At 42.3% G+C, this 15,447-nt stretch overlaps 1 long non-coding RNA gene across 2 annotated transcripts in view; it reads left to right on the top strand.

Moving 5' to 3' along the window:
- The window catches only part of LOC105606487 (uncharacterized), a 52,527-nt gene extending 43,619 nt beyond the window's left edge, over positions 1-8,908 (top strand). For both annotated transcript variants that reach the window (XR_009595678.1, XR_009595679.1), the window contains exon 4: positions 7,788-8,908. This is a non-coding gene — a long non-coding RNA (uncharacterized LOC105606487). The remainder of the gene's footprint in view (positions 1-7,787) is intronic.
- The last annotated feature ends 6,539 nt before the right edge of the window (positions 8,909-15,447 follow it).

Genomic DNA, 15,447 nt, shown 5'->3' with positions numbered 1-15,447 from the left:
AGCAAGGCAAAGGACTGAACAGGCAGAATCTGTTAAGGAGAAAGAAGGTGGCAACAGGAAGAAAGGCAAAGGGTAGCAGAGGCACCAGCACAGAGAAACACTAGGACAGAAATTAACAGATGCCTGCTGCTGAGTGGACAAGGAGCCCAGACTGCTCAAGTTACACCAAACCTTAAATGACCCAGTTCCTGAACAACAGTCTCTGTGTGGTCTGGCATTCTAATGCTTCCTGAGGCCCATGCAATGTGACTCCTATTTTCCTTAACTCCCTGTGTACACTTAAAAGAAACCTTGTTACCTGAGGAAAGACCAATGGACTTCTTTCTTCCAGCATGAAAGAGCCTAACACTCAAAAGGTAAACTTTATTATTTAAGGCCATTTTCTTCTCTTTTGTTTGCCACCTCCCCCCCACTCAAACCCTTGGATTATTTACTAGTGATCATTTTAAAAGATCTAGCAAAATGTCCTGTTAAAAAAAAATCAGTGTATTGAATAAACAAATAAATATGATCATAGCTAGATTTGAACAAATAACATTCATGCAGTTGAAAAGAAACTAAAATGGTAATATTCATAAACTCTCTGTTTGACTTTCAGACTTGCCTGAGGAAGCTCCAGACCTATCATTGTCTCAAAGTAATATATGTGAATGTTCAAGGCACTCTCCTAGGAGGAGAATTCATGGATTGGCCTTAGGGAATCTATGAACTCCATGAAACTATATACAACACTTGGAAAGTATATGCTTTCTTTCCATGGATTTCATCACATTCTCAAAAACCACTGACTTAGATGTTCCTGACTCCTTCCTGGGATCTCTTTAAATCTCTGGATGTATCACACAAATTTAATCTTGTTTTATTGATCGTCTCCATAGCTTGATCCTTTCAATCCTAACTATATAATAACATGTGCTTTCTACCTCCTCCACAGCCCACCTTTTCCTTCCTCTTTCCTGCTTCCCTCTTTCTTTATTGGTCTCTCCCCTTTGCCTTTTCTAACTCCCTCTCCAGCTTCCCTCTTTCCTCCCATTCATGTGACTTCCATGTTTCCTGCATCTCAAAGCTAAAGAGGGTGCAAATTCCCCACTTAACATATTTCACCTAAATCTCAGTCCCTCCTCCTCGGTCCTCCTGTTTTTTGGTAGATCTATCTCCACCCCTCCCCTCCGGCAAGTGCCTGAAGGGTCACACAGTATGAGTCACTGTGAAATTAATAATGTCCTTTGTGTAGGAAGATGACATCACTAACCCACCATCAGTGGGCCATGTGCCCTTGAGCAATTTTCTCTATAGCAGGAACAGTGGGCATTGATGTCTTCCCACGCCCCAGCTCACTGCCCCTAAGAATAATTTTAAGAATTTGGGGGTATAGAAGCTGGACCCAGAATAGAACAAACCCACTTTACTGTCTCCTAAGGTTTTGATCTAGGGCTGGAATAGTCTAGGAGGCTCATGTCCCAAACTAGAAGTAGTCAAAATATTTTAACTGATTTTATTTTATTTATTTATGTATTTTTTGCTTATGGTTAGTTTTGATTATTATTCTCTAATTTGAAAGAGATCAGGTGCTTCTCAGTGATAAAGTCCTCAATGATAACATTCCCAGTTAGTGAGCATGGGTATGTTACATCACCTTTAATCTTCCTGGGATTAAATCCTCAGGAAACTGAAAATCACTGAGAGTAAGTAATTTACAAAAGCTGCTGCGCTAGTAAGTAATAAATCCAGGACTGAATCTCCTTTTCTTTCTATGACACCATACTGCCACATGGGCTACAGCTTCAGTCCCTGTCTTCTAGGATGCTAATAAAATGAACATCAAAATATGGCCAAGAAGAGCCCCTGAGCAGCTTAAGTGACTTGGAGGTCCTTCTCTGGCTGACCTTCCCTTGCAGTTACTTGCCTACAATGAATCTGAGACTCTTTCAGTTGCTGGAAATCGAATGGCTCATTTGTCCTCAGAGTTTTAGGTGTACATTTTTATAACTTGCTCTCTTATCCCTGGCATGGATGTAGGATCCATTTCTGGCTTGCCCTTACTGGTCACTTATCTGCTCTAATCACTTGGATCAGCTAGTGCAGGAAGCAGCGTAAACCACCTACGAATAGTTTGTTTCCTTCCTATCATGCCTGGAGAGTGATCTGTTCTTGACTGGAGTCAGCTGTGCTGTCCTAATGCTCCAAGATCAAGTGAGGGCTGGTAAATATCGGTCTGGTGCCGTGCTCTGGTGGCATTTCATCTGTGTCCTCCTTCCCTACCTAGATTATAAGCAGGACAGACACTGCCTGTATGTTGATTATGGTGATAATACCTACAATGACAATAATAATCATAGATAACATACTATTTGATGCTTATGATATACCTGGAAATATACTATATGATTGCTGAAATGAGATTCCATAAGAGGTCTACTGACTTCAGACACTACATTTCCCCACTACTCTATATTGTTTCCCAAATTCTCATATAGGAAATTTGGGAAAAGAGAGAAAGAAGCCTCTTCTAATTGTAGGTCAGTTTTTCAGCTTTGAAGATTAGAGAGAACTCTCAATGAATTCTACAAACATTTGTTACATGCCTACTACATTCTAGCCTTTCTCCTAAATGGGATGGAGATTCAGAGATATATTTTTTAAAAAAATTTAATCTAGCTTGAGACAAATATGCAAGGAAAAATACTTTCAAGATGAATTGGGGCAAGGAAGAGGAACTAATGTAAAATATAGTAAGAAGCCAGAAGAAACAAGATTAGGTCTGATTAGGAGAATCTGGACTAGAATTTCTGTGGAGGCTGGCATCAAATTGGTCCTGCAAAGGTAAAAAGATTTATGTACATGGAGAAGAGGAAGGATATTTTCCACTTAAGGAATCCACCAAAATTACTAATAATCACAGATATCATTGTTGGATATAAATTATATACCCACCATATTCATAATACAATTATATCTATTGATTATTAAATCCCAATAGTAATATCAAGGATGAGTTATTACTGTCTCCATTTTACATGTGAGAAAAGTAATATTCTTGGAAATTTAAGTGGCTTGGCTAAGTGAAAGCTAGCTAAGTCATCTCTGGCTCAATATCCCACATCTCCCCACTTCTCAGTATTGCCTTCACATCACATTTGTGTTGTGTTTCAGAGATGGGGATGTCATCCTTGTATAAGAACCACAATAATCAATCTATGAATTTTCTTTTTTGCTCATTTAAATAAGATTTTCTTTGTTGTCTAGAAAAAGATGCAGAAATAAATTGTTCAGCCCTAGTCCCATCACTTCATGGGAAATAGATGGGGAAACAGTGGAAACAGTGTCAGACTTTATTTTGGGGGCTCCAAAATCACTGCAGATGGTGATTGAAGCCATGAAATTAAAAGATGCTTACTCCTTGGAAGGAAAGTTATGACCAACCTAGATAGCATCTTGAAAAGCAGAGACATTACTTTGCCAACAAAGGTCCATCTAGTCAAGGCTATGGTTTTTCCTGTGGTCATGTATGGATGTGAGAGTTGGACTGTGAAGAAAGCTGGGCGCTGAAAAATTGATGCTTTTGAACTGTGGTGTTGGAGAAGACTCTTGAGAGTCCCATGGACTCCAAGGAGATCCAACCAGTCCATTCTAAAGGAGATCAGCCCTGGGTATTCTTTGAAAGGAATGATGCTAAAGCTGAAACTCCAATACTTTGGCCACCTCATACAAAGAGTTGACTCATTGGAAAAGACTGTGATGCTGGGAGGGATTGAGGGCAGGAGGAGAAGGGGATGACAGAGGATGAGATGGCTGGATGGCATCACGGACTCGATGGATGTGAGTTTGAGTGAACTCTGGGAGTTGGTGATGGACAGGGAGGCCTGGCATGCTGCAGTTCATGGGGTTGCAAAGAGTCGGACACGACTGAGTGACTGAAGTGAACTGAGTCAAGGCATAATAAAAAAACAATAGTATTATAACAGTATTTTTATTATGTTTTCTCATACATATTGAGCTTTATTATCTGCCAGATACTGTTCTGAGTACCTTACAGATATTAATGAAACCATCACTCACAGCCTACAGAGAAGGGCGTCAATACATACCCACAAATCTAGGTTACGGGCTCACCTCCTATCTCATTTACTTTGTGCAGCTTTTAGCAGAGGTGGAGGTCAGAGGAAGAACATTTTCTTTGAAGTTTATTTTGTTTAAATTCTATCTAAACTTCACTCCTTCCCAGCTGCCTCCTTCCCTGGTGCCCCTCCTCCCTTTCACAAAAATTCAGTGCCCACTTCTGAATCCAGTCTATTAGTGTCCCTGAGCAAATGGATTCCACTGAAATGCAGAGCAGGCTCTGCTCACTGAGGATTCCAAAGGTCCCCAAGTCTCCTCTGGTGTAAAGGGCAGTGACGTGGATTGCATAGAATGGCTGCCAGTTTGGCTTAGAATACATTTGGATGCTTTAAATACCAGTTCAGTCAAAGGCTGGCCTGCCAAAAGAATGCTGACTGGCAGGAAGCACAGACATTCCAGAGAAAGCTCCATCTCTCTTTAACCCACAGTTCTCATCCGGAATTCACCTCAGAGTTTGCAGCAAACAGCCAAGAGCCTCAAGAATTTTTTTGTATGTATGTGTGCTGCAATAAAGAGATGAGAAAATGCAGGGAGCTGAGGGTGAACCCTTTCCTCCCTGAGCCTTCAGCCTGACCAGAAAAAACACACCCGTGCTAACTGGTGTCACTGCCAGTGAATGGTCGCTGACCTGCCTGAGGCTCCCTGGGACCCTTCCCATCCTCTTGTCCCTAGTTCATTCAGTCCCCCTCTCTCCTTGACAAGAATTTCATATCTTTTCTTCCTATCTTAAACTTCCAACAACTCCCCTAATTCTCAACTGATGACATTGCCTCTTATTTCCTGTAAGAATTAGAAACAACCGGAAAAGACCTTCCACATGCTCCTGCCCAACAATCTCACGGAAGCTCTGCCTATGAGCTATCTCAGCTCCAGATTCAATGCATGAACTATCCATGGTCCTGGCTGAAGTCAACACCTATATTGTGCTGTGGGTCCCATCCCCTGGCACCATCTCAAGGATTTTACTTCCTCCAATGTTTCATCTCTTTGCCACATAATAAATGTTCCTGTCTGTATACAAATACATTGTTGTTTAGCTCACTTTAAGCCCATCTGTCAATCTCACTTCTGCCGTCAATTACTGCCCTGGTTCCCTGCTCGCTTTATAGCAATGGTCATCAGAAATTGTCTAAATGTATTGTCTTCCCTGCCACTATTGTCATGCTCTCTTGAGTTCATTCCAATCAGACTTTTGTTCTCAGCATGCCTTAAAAACTGCACTTGTCAATATAGTCAGTCCCTTTCACACACACACAAACACCCTCAGAGGTGTTTGAGTTAATTCTCACAGTTCATCGCACTTGACCTAACAGCAGCATTTGACCCTAAGGATCATGCTTTCCTTTCTGAATTTTTTTTTTCTTGAACATCATTCCTGGTTCCCTATATACTTTATTGACTCCTCATTTTGAATCTCCTCTGTTGGTTCTTTCTTATATCCGTGGCATCCCAGCATACACAGGACCAGAGCTTGGCCTTCGGATAGCTTCAGCACCTGTGCTCGCTCCCTTGGTGATCTCCTCCAGTCTCATAGAATTAAATGCCATATCTGTGGTGAGGATTCCCTGTTTTATTTGCTGTTGCTGTTTAGTCGCTAAGTTGTGTCTGACTCTTTTGCAACCCCAGCCTGCCAGGCTCCTGATCCATGGAATTTCCCAGGCAAGAATCCTGGAGTGGGTTGCCATTTCCTTCTCCAGGGGATCTTCGTGACCCAGAGATGAAACCTGCGTCTCCTGCATTGGCAGGCGGATTCTTTACCACTGAGCCGCCTGGGAAGCACCCAAATACTATTTTAGTAGCGTCTTAACTGGTGTCCCTGTCTTTACACTTGCATCTTTCAGAGTGACCTTGATACACTATAAGTTACATTGTGTCATTTATCTGCTTATAACTCTCCAGTGGCTTCCAGCTTCAGAGGGGGGGATAGGAAAAACTAAGCTATAGGTAAACTGGCCTGAAAACTTCGTGATACAGAAATAAACCTAGCAAGGAGTTTCAAGGGAGTAATGGAAGCAGAAACCTTATGAGCTGAAAAGTTAATTAGAGATGATAAAATGGAAGCAGCCAGAATAAGCTACTGTTTCAAAAAAAGTGAAAGTCACTCAGCCATGTCCAACCCTTTGTGACCCCATGGTCTGTAGCCCACCAAACTCCACTGTCCATGGAATCCTCCAGGGAAAAATACTGGAGTGGGTAGCCATTCTTTTCTCCAGGGGATCTTCTCCCAGGGATCGAACTTGGGTCTCCCACATTGCAGGCAGATTTTTTACCATCTGAGTCACCAGGGAAGCCCATTTCCAGTAAATAGAAGGAAAATAAAACAAGAGAGTACATGCAGGTAGCTTAGGCTTAAGTGGGTATTCTTCCATAAGATAGAGTAGATGTGAACATATTTTTATGTTAAGGGTAGTTACTAGAAAGGAAGAGGTAGCTACTAAAAAGAGACAGTGTTATAGCCCCAGAGGGAGCAGAAAGGGACGAGAACCTGGAGGTTCAGTTGAAAGAGGCAGCTTCTGACAAGAGGCAGAACATACACTGCAATGAGGCAGGAAACAAGGAAAATATTGCTTCAGTGCAGGTAAGCCTGTTGCTGACAGGGGTAGAAATCAAAGGTAATAAAGTGATCAATGTGATTTCAAAGGTTCAGTAATACTGATCACACTCACTGAACAAGCTAATGCATTTTAAAAATCAATATCAAATTTGTAGCAAACGTATACTAGTAAATTAAAGCAGAGGTCAATTCTGGATGAATTTTCTTTCTTTAAAAAAAATAGTTTTCAATATTAAAGTTCTGGAGCACATATTCTAATTTAACGTCAAGTCTCTATCACAATGTAGAATATCAATGTTTCCAAACTGGTGGTGTGTAAAACCCAAAGATTCAAAAGTAGATTCCAATAAATTTATTTTATTAAAAACAGCAGTGTCAGGTTTCCATTGTTCTTTTAAAGCATCAATCAATAAATTCATTATATAAAGTTTTTCATCACAAAATAGAAGCTTAAAAATGCCCAGGTCGTACTAAAACATATTATATGGCAGTCAGGGAACTCCATGAGCTTGCTGATAACTCAGTAAGTCAGTTTATCACTCAGCTAAACAAGGTTAACTACTGTGAATGTTTTTACTAGTATGAAGATTCACATTTGTTCATTCTTAATCATGTATTATTTGATGTATACACATAATGAGTGTATACCCATGATTAACCATAATGAAGGCAGCTTAAGTCATGTTACTATTGAAATATAGTAGGTTATTAGAGAGCATAAGAATTATAAGAAGCTTGTAAACTTTCCCCAAGATGCTCTTCAGCAGACACGTGTTAAATGTATTTGTTCCAAATCCTCTTGCTTTCCCTATCTTGGGCTTCCCTGGTGGCTTGGATACTAAAGCATCTGCCTGCAATGCAGGAGACCTGGGTTCGATCCCTGGGTCAGGACCATCCCCTGCAGAGGGAAATGGCAACCCACTCCAGTACTCTTGCCTGGAAAATTCCATGGATGGAGGAGCCTGGTAGGCTACAGTTCATGGGATTGCAGAGTTGGACATGATTGAGCAACTTCACTGATTCACTGGATCCCTATCTTGGCAAATGCTGCACTATACATTCAGTCTTTGGGCACTGAAACATTTAAATCTTTCTATTCTTTTTTCTCTCTCAGCCCCCATACACAGTCAATCAATTACATCACCAAGACTGAAGATGCTTCCTCTTTAACATCTCTTGAATAAAATCTCTGAATTTGGCAATAAGGAGCTCATGATCACTGCAGATAGTGACTGCAGCCATGAAGTTAAAAGATGCTTACTCCTTGGAAGGAAAGTAATGACCAACCTAGACAGCATATTGAAAAGCAGAGACATTACTTTGCCAACAAAGGTCCATCTAGTCAAGGCTATGGTTTTTCCAGTGATCATGTATGGATGTGAGAGTTGGACTGTGAAGAAAGCTGAGTGCTGAAGAGTTGATGCTTTTGAACTGTGGTGTTCGAGAAGACTCTTGAGAGTCCCTTGGACTGCAAGGAGATCCAACCAGTCCATCCTAAAGGAAATCAGTTCTGAATATTCATTGGAAGGACTGATGCTGAAGCTGAAGCTCCAATGCTTTGGCCACCTGATGTGAAGAACTGACTGATTTGAAAAGACCCTGACGCTGGGAAAGATTGAAGGCAGGAGGAGAAGGGGACGACAGAGTATGAAATGGTTGGATGGCATCACTGACTCAATGGACACGAGTTTGAGCAATCTCTGGGAGTTGGTGATGGACAAGGAAGCCAGGTGTGCTGCAGTTCATGGGGTCACGAAGAGTTGGACATGACTGAGCAACTGAACTGCAAAGGATAAGACTAGTGGCATATCCACCTTCAAAAGAGAAATGCACCAAGAAGTACTGAACACTCTATTCTAATTTGACATAACATGGATTTTTCTTCATGCCTATACTGAAATATGTCGTTAGCTATGTTTTAATCATGCAGCATATCAACTTTCTTCTTTAAAAAGAGGTAGATGTAATTGTACATACTTTTTAGAAGATAGTTATAGAAACACAAAATATACAAGAGTTAAACAGTAAGAAACAAAAGCAATCTTGCTTTGGCAATTCAGAAGGTACTAGAAATCTCATGATATAATTCACTAGATTATAGATGCTCAAAAATATCTGATTGGACAGAATTCTCTAGATAATAGAATGGCACCTAAGTACTGTATCTGTATGTCTCAAATTTCCTGGGACAAGTCTGTTCCATTTAAATGAAAATAAAAATTCCTATTCAGATCATATGCCCTTACTTAATGCATAATTTATTTCTATTTCAACTCTGGGTACTTAGTTTAAGAGTTCAGGGGGTACAAGTCTTAACCCTCTATTTTCTGGCACTGAATCACGAAGGAGAAATATAAGATACTTCTTTCCCCAACTTTTAATGTATATTTTAAATTCTGTCTCCTCCACAAGGCTTTCTGGAAAGCGAGATGCTGACAAATGTATAATGACCAGCTTTCTAGATGAGTGGATAGAGAAAGAACACTGATTTATAGTATTTGCCAATTTTCAAGGTGTAAATACTCTTACTATGGCCACTTTCAAACTACCAATGATTTAACAGTCAGTTTGCAATATTGACATATATTTAAGTTAACTCATGAGAGCAGATTCAAGTCAGCTCCACAGTATCACTGTTTCCAGGCAACACTGGTCCACAGTGCTTGTCTGAGCTCTGATGCATCCATGGCCTATGCCATCCCATAGTGACCTCCACACCACCCTTACCTACAATCACCTTGTACTCTGACACAGTTAAAACTTACCTGAATTTTGTGCTCCTATAAAACACTAAAGGTTAATAAATTCCTCCATTCTTTTGTTCCTCCAAACTTTGGGGTTCCAAAGTAGATAACCACATGGTCCTCCAATATTGTTAATATTCTGAAATTAGACCCTTCCTTGAGATTCTCATTCATCTGCCTCTACAATGCCAAGTCTTCCTACCTTTTCTTTGAGACGTTACTTGTGTATGTGTATGTGTGTGTGTGTGTGTACATAATTCTTTTTATCCCAGTGTTTATACCCCAGAGTGCAATTGACAGGTCATAGAATAATCATATTAAAAAAAAAAAAAAAAAAAACCTACCAAGCTGTTTTCCAGAGTGGGTGTATCTTCCCACCAACAAAATACGAGAGAGCCAGACTTTCTGCATCCTTGTTAGGATTTGGTATTGTCATTATTTTTTTATTTTAGCCACTCTTTTTGGTATATAGTAATAGCCCATCATAGTCTTCATTTCCATTTGCCTGATGGCTGATGATGTTGAACATTTTTTTTTAGTGTTTATTTGCCATTTGTACATCATCTTTGGTGAAATGTTTCTTAATGTCATCTACCTGTTCTCTAATCAGATTGCTTATTTTTTCACTTGAATTTTGAGAGCTCTTTATATGTTTTAGATCGTTGTCCTTTGTTGGTTATGTGATTGGCAAATATTTTTCCATGGTCTGTAGCTTATCTTTTCATCCATTTAATACAGTCTTTTGAAAAAGTCTTAACAAAGACTTTAAAAATTTATTTATTTGGCTGCGTCCGGTCTTAGTTGTGGCACACGGGATCTTCCTCGTGGCACTCGAGCTCTTTGTTGCCACATGCAGGCTTCCCCATTTGTGGTGTTTGGGCTTCTTCGGGCTTCTCTCTAGCTGTAGGATATGGGCTTAGTTAATGCATGTAGAATCTTAGTTCCCTGACCAGGGATTGAACCCTGGTCCCCTCCATTAGACGGCAGATTCTTAACCATTGGACCACCAGGGAAGTCCCTTAACGGAGACTTTTAATTTTGAAGTCCGATTTATCCCTTTCTTCTTTCAGAACCTACACTTTTGGTGCTAATATTTAAGATCTCTTCATCAAACCTTTGGTGAGACATTCCTTATTAATGAATGTCCGTTGTGTTGCAATAGCCTGAGTTAAATCATCTCCTTCATTGTCTGCTGTATTTTGCCTTTCACCGCTCTTTGTTTTCAGTTTATTAGTATCCTGAAGTGAAGAAGTGAAGTCGTTCAGTCGTATCCGACTCTTTGCGACCCCACAGACTGTAGCCTACCAGGCTTCTCCCTCCATGGGATTCTCCAGGCAAGAGTACTGGAGTGGGTTGCCATTTCCTTCCCTAGTATCCTAAAGCCTACCCCAGTTCCTAGTTGGATTACACTATGAGGCAGTGGGGCATCCTAAGTGGTGGCTAGTGGTGCAGGAGACAAGGGTGAGATCCTCTGCAGTAGGAAACAGCAACCCACTCCAGTATTCTTATCTGGAGAGTCCCGTGGACAGAGGAGCCTGGTGGCCTATAGTCCACAAGACATGACTGAAGCAACTAGCACAGCACAGCACATGAGGGCAGTTAACTATCCATCTCTTGGGCCCATCGGGAGCAGGAAGACTCAGATCCCTGCATACCAGTCCTAACTGTGTTTTGATGCTCCCCCCCACCCCCGCATTGAGGTACCCCTGCAACACTGCTTGTTCTGATTAGAGGTCTCCAGGTAGAAGAACAGGAGCAGCTCAGAGCCTGAACTGAGACCCATGGGCACAGGCCTTCTCTTCCACATATTAATACTAGGGTCCCTCCCTCACTTTGATGCAATACCACTGACCTCTAAGCATGGTGGTGCAGAGGGGTTGGATAAATGAAGACCTACCACTTTCCTTCCTTCCCGATGCCCCACCTATAATGCCTCCATCCATGAATACAAGCTCAGTCCCGGAGGCAATATCTAGGTTTGCTACCAGTTAGTTAGCCTGATATCACCTTTGCCCCCAGAGCAGTGCCCCCTGTTGCCCTATCCTTGCCCTGCAAGCTCATTAAAAACACAAGATCTCAGGCCCCAGATACACCAGATGGAAACCTGTCTTTGAACAACATCCCAGGTGATTTATCTGAGGGGTGTGGCTGCTGTAAGGAGTGACAGAGGAAATACTGTGTGCAGAGGAGGGGCTCCTAATCCACTTTGAGGGGTCTCAAGGCAAGCTCTTGCTAAGAGGTGACATCTGAGTAGGGTCTTAATGTCTGCACCCAGCTGCCTGCGAATGTCAACAAGCACAGAATGCCAGCAGAGGGCTGCTGCCCTGCCATCCTTCCTCCTCTCCTCTCCCACTGCTCCTGGCCCTCTGCAGCCACGCACCACACCCTGGCTCCATGCCTAGCACTCTCAAGGGCACCTCACACCATTTGGGTGAGGAGAAAACCCCTTTGGCTCAGCGAATCCCCCATTCTGAGAACGGCTTCCACCCCTAGTACAGATCCAGTGCTTCTTTTGGAAAGATTTTTCTCCGTGTGTTCCTTGGATGAAGGGATGACTGATGGCTTGATGAATTGAATGCTGAACTCTGACTTTCAGGTACTAAATATAGACCCCTGCACATGCTGGGAGAGCTAAATTTAGCTGAGCTGGCTTGGGAGGGGGGTGGAGGGGTTTCGGGGGCTTCCCCCTGACCCCTACCCTGCCCCCTCCCGCAGGAATGGCTAGAAACAGCTCTGAGCAGTGCCAGGAAGGAGGAGCTCTGGAAATATCATGCCTGGTTTATTTGTTTGTTACGGGAGTCTGCCAAGGGTCATTTTTCGATTTTTTAGGAACACAAGGACAAGTGCAAATCAAGGAGGCTTCCCTCTGCCTCCATCTGACTTGTTTTCTTTCATGTAGGTTACAGTCAGGTGTTCTCTTCCTCAAGCTGAGTTCCCATCTCCTGGTGGGTTATTGCTAATTCTGTCCTCTGCTGCCCCAGATCTCTGTTTAGTTAGATGGAAGGGCGCTGATTATGTAGAGTGAAGGTCAGAATGAGAGTGGATCAGATGAGAGATTGCAAAGCCCTGAAGTGTCTGTTCTGGTTAAAAAATCCCAGTGGCCTGGCGTACTTCGGGAAAAAGCCACTTAGCTGCTCACCTTTGTTCAGGCTGGGGTGAAGGCAAAGAAATCAGATCCTTGGTCCTCACCTCTCTTCCAGTAGAGTGAGAAGAGAACATCAATGCAGCACTTAGCCCCTCCTGGCAGAAAGCAGCAGTTGATACCGAGTGGCATCAGTTCAGCACACAAAATGTTCTCCTGGCTCTGCATCCATTGCCTGCTCCTCCCCACCCTATCGGCTACCAGTGGATGGAGAAGCCACAATAAATATCCCCTTGCTGTTTTTCCTTTATTAACAAGAATACATATTCCTCTCCTATGATAAGATAGAGGTAACTCTCATCTGCATGTTGATTGCTGTCTTTGGATAATGACAACTAAAAATTCGTTCTGAGCAACCTCTACATTTTCCATTAATTAGGCTTAATGATGTGGCCTGAGTAAAGAAAAGAGAAAAAACATCTCCTTGTATTCCAATGAATAAATCTGATTTAGTTGATTCCACTGTGTTTTCTGTTACTTCTCCCTGGCTCCCCAAACACATGAGTTAGAGGACCTCTGGGGTAGACGTACCATATCACTAAGGAGCATAGACCAAGAGCCATTTATTCTAGGCCATTTCTCTCTGAGCGTCCTTCCTCCCACTTGTGTCTCTGAGAAACTGGCTGGACTCACTTCCAAAAAGAGGAGATGAGACAGAGTCTGGCCCATCAGTTGTTTAAATGACTTAATGCCCAGGAATTTGGGGGATTGTAATTTAAGGCCTCCCAGGCCATGCTCTGAGAATTCGTGCTTGTGTGCTCCGTCATGTCTGACTCTTTGTGACCACGTGGACTGTAGCCCACCAGGCTCCTCTGTCCATGGGATTCTCCTAGAATACTGGGATAGATTGCCATGCCCTCCTCCAGGGGATCTCCCAGACCCAGGGATCAAACCCACATCTGTTATGTCACCGGCACTGGCAGGCGGACTCTTTACCACTAGCACCTGGAAAGCCCATACTCTGTGGCACCATAGGCTATTAACCGGTTTTATATCTATTAGCAAATTCATTTCAGCATTCCTGATTCCATGTGTGTGTTCTTCAAATTCTCCTTTGAACAGATTTTAGCATCTTACTCATTCCCTAATTAATAGATGGGTTAAATAAAATGTTTGAAATTTATTCATTATGTGTTTGCATATGAATCATGATTTTAACCTTTTTGAAAATTGTACTTTAGTGTAACTCCTGTATTTAATGTTAAGAACTATTATATCATATTAATAATCACTCCCTTTATCAACTTTAGTTTCCATTTTCTTAAAAGGAAAGCAATAGCAGTGAAAAAAGAAAAATTACCTCGCCATATCAGACTTAATTAAGCAGTTCAGAGTGTTAGTACAGAAGGGCTTTTCTGTTGTTTTCTAACTTATAAGTAAAGGAAGGAGACAATCACATGTATTCAGGTTTATTTTCCAGGTACTCTTGTGTATGTTGTCAAATTTATACCTCACAGCAACCTTGTGATAAAATTATTGTTGTGATCATCATTATTATAAAACACTTATTCTTTATTAGCCACTCTTTTAAACTCCATGCATATAGTATCATATTTAATCATTACAGCAAACTTATGGGGTAGATACTATTGTCCTCTTTTTCCAGATGAAGAAACTGAGGTGTCAGGAGATTCAGCAACTCACCTAAGATCACAGCTAATAAGCAGTGGATTCTGTATTCAAGCCCAGGCAGTTTAACTTCAGAGCTTGAACTCTCAACCACTTTTCATTTAATTCCACTTAACAGCTGAGAAAAATGACAGTGAAGTTACTTGCCTAATAACAAAAGGCAAGTAAATGACAGGGCCAAGATCTCTACCCAGGTCTGCCAGACTTTAAAGGCCAGCTTCCTCTACCAGAGCAAAGAGAGCGACTATTACTGAAGTTGAATACAAGCTGAAATGTACCTACAGCTTTTGTCCTGTTGACAACCTGATCACATTTACAGCAATCATTCAAAATAACTCACATCTTGTTCCTCCAAAGCAGAAAATCAGCTGGAAGGAAAGCTGTTAGTATTTGAACCTACAGGAAAAAAGCATATGACACTTTGAATCTCCCTTAAGAATTTCAGGTACCATATTCAGCCCTGTGCTTTATTTATCTGGCCTCTTTCCTATCTGTTACCATTATCTCTCAAGACCTAGTAGGCAGAAATATACCCTGAAAGGCCTTGCCTGGTACCTTGTGCAGAATAAAAAAAAAAAAAAAAAAAAACACAAAAAAACCAAAAAACCTTCAAGTATTGTGGGATGCAACCACCTGATCGGTGCAACATGGAGATGCCTACTCAGCTGAGATGCTGCCCTGTTGCCCCCAAACACGATCACTCCAGCAGAGCTTCTCCGAGGTACTAGGTGCTGGGGTGGGCAGCTGTGGGCCACGGTTTAGGAGACTCAGAGATGCGGAGGAGTCTGGCTGAGATCATAAGGAAGAATCTTGCTGCTTTAATTCCTCCTCCTGCAAAGCAGCTCCAAGACCTCTGGCCATTTCCTCTCCCCTCGGCTCCCTCCCTTCCCTGTACACCCCCACCTATTGTCGCAAACAAGCCCCAATAAGGCAGCTTTCCCACCATCTCCAGCCCTGCCCACCCTAAGCATTGCCAAATTAGGGTTTTGCCTCCCAGCCCCGGGGCTAGAAGCTTATAAACCCTCCTCCGCCCCTGCTGTCATCCCCTCACTGCAGCGCTACGGTCCTGTGGCACCTCCAGGCGCAGCTTTGCAAGCCGGCATCTGCACTGCGGGGCTGCCTCCCCGGATCTCCCTGCCCCCGCCTGGCTTCTGTTCTCCTCTGTGTGCTGCTGCCTGCAGCTTACATAAGCCCCGCGCACTGCACACATGCAGTGAATTCATCTTCTCCTTTATGGAAGCCCCTCTGGCATGACAGGG

The sequence above is a fragment of the Ovis aries genome, chromosome 12 (assembly GCF_016772045.2).
Source record: "Ovis aries strain OAR_USU_Benz2616 breed Rambouillet chromosome 12, ARS-UI_Ramb_v3.0, whole genome shotgun sequence".
NCBI classification, from domain to species: domain Eukaryota; kingdom Metazoa; phylum Chordata; class Mammalia; order Artiodactyla; family Bovidae; genus Ovis; species Ovis aries.
The sequence above is the reverse complement of the archived record's forward strand: the minus strand, read 5'-3'. Positions and strand labels throughout refer to the sequence as shown.